The sequence below is a fragment of the Sus scrofa genome, chromosome 2 (assembly GCF_000003025.6).
Source record: "Sus scrofa isolate TJ Tabasco breed Duroc chromosome 2, Sscrofa11.1, whole genome shotgun sequence".
NCBI classification, from domain to species: domain Eukaryota; kingdom Metazoa; phylum Chordata; class Mammalia; order Artiodactyla; family Suidae; genus Sus; species Sus scrofa.
This window is the reverse complement of record NC_010444.4, coordinates 46,115,454-46,117,477: the sequence shown is the minus strand read 5'-3', so window position 1 is coordinate 46,117,477 and position 2,024 is coordinate 46,115,454. Positions and strand designations below refer to the sequence as shown.

The 2,024-nt window shown below is 43.3% G+C and overlaps 1 pseudogene; it reads left to right on the top strand.

Moving 5' to 3' along the window:
• Window positions 207-616, top strand: LOC110259566 (annotated as a pseudogene).

Sequence of the window (2,024 nt, the reverse complement as noted above, 5' to 3'; positions counted from 1 at the left end):
CAGTGAAGCCCTAAAAGGCAAACAACAAACAAACAAACAAACAAAAAACCTGAAAAGACAATCCACAAAATGGGAGAAATATTTGCAAATCATATACCTGATAAGGGATTTATATCTAGAATATAGAAAGAACTCTTACAATTCAATAATTTTAAAAAATAACGCAAAGGGTATGAATAGATATTTCTCCAAAGAAGATATGCAAAATGGCCAATAACCACATTGAAAACTGCTCAGGGTTTACACCCGAGCAATACCTGCAATTGAGGTTTCCTCCAGGGAGGCAGCCGCCTGTCAGCATGGCTCAAGCTTTTGTGTGAACAGCAAAATCCAGCTTGGGAAGGTGGTGGTTTTCATCAAGCCCACCTGCCCCTTCTGCAGAAAGACCGAGGAGCTCCTCAGCCAATTGCCCTTCAAAGAAGGGCTTCTGGAATTTGTTGATATCACAGCCACCAGTGACACCAACAGAGATTCAAGATTAACAGCTCATGGGAGCCAGAACGGTACCTTGGGTCTTTATCGGTAAAGAGTGTATAGGTGGATGCACTGATCTAGTAAGTATGCACAGAGAGGGGAGCTCTTGACTCACCTGGAGCAAATTGGAGCTCTGAAATAATTACAGAGCAGACCCAAGCTGATAGCCCCCTTGAGAGCTGGATGGCAGTGCAGATAATGACAGAGCTTCCTGGTAGATGGACCTGGGGCTACCTTCACCCAGCTGCAGTAACTGTTTACTTAAAATTCTGAAATGTGTTAACCCAAATAATGGGGGGGAGTGGGTTTTGGGGGGAAAAACCAGATTTTTCTTCTGACGCCATATTAAAAGTGGATCAACTTGCCCCCCCCCCCGCCCCAAAAAAGAAAACTGCTCAGGATCATCAGACATCAGAGAAATGCAAATAAAAACACAATGAGATACCACTTCACACCTACCGTAATGGCTATAATCAAAAAGGTGAAGTTCCCGTCATGGCTCAGTGGTTAACAAATCCGACTAGGAACCATGAGGTTGCGGGTTCCATCCTTGCCTTGCTCAGTGGGTTAAGGATCCGGCATTGCCTTGAGCTGTGGTGCAGGTCTCAGACTCGGCTTGGATCTGGCATAGCTGTGGCTGTGGCTCTGGCGGTGGCTACAGCTCCGATTAGACCCCTAGCCTGGGAATCTCCATATGCCATGGGTGTGGCCCTAGTGAAAAAAAAAAAAAAGACAAAAAGGTGATCATGGCAAATGTGAATGAGGATGTGAAGAAAGTGGTACCTTCATGCCCTGTGGGTAGTGCTGTAAAATAGTGGAGCCCGCTTTGGAAAATAGTCTGGTGGTTTTTGAAAATGTTAAACATAGAGTTACCATATGAACCAGTAATTCCACTCCTTGGTATATATACCAAGAGAAATGAAAATATATGTCCTGAGAAACAGTTGCACTCAAATACTTATAGCAGCATTATTCATAATAGCCCCAAACTGGAAACAGCTCAAATGTCCATCAACTGATGAATGGAGAAATGTTTATATTCATACAATGGAATGCCCATTCAGCAATAAAAAGGAATGAAACACATGACGCATGCTCTAACATGTTTTAAAATGTTATGCCAAGTGAAATCAGTCACAACAGACCTTATAATATATAATTTTATTTATGTGAAATTCCCAGAATAAGTACATTTATATATCTATGGAGAAAGAAAGTAGATTGGTGGTTGTCTAGGGCTGGTAGGGGTGGTATGGGGTGGGAGGAATTATAGGCATAAACAGAGTGACTTAATGGGTATAGCATTTCTTTGTTTCTCTGTTTCTGTTTGTCTGTCTGTCTGTCTGTCTGTCTGTCTTTTTAGGGCTACATCTGCAGCATATGAAGGTTCCCAGGCTAGGGGTTGAATCAAAGCTGTAGCCTCCAGCCTACACCACAGCCACAGCAACTCAGGATCTGAGCTACAGCTCACAGTAACGTCGGGTGCTTAACCCATTGAGCAAGGCCAGGGATTGAACCTACATCCTTATGGATGCTGGTCAGACTGGTTC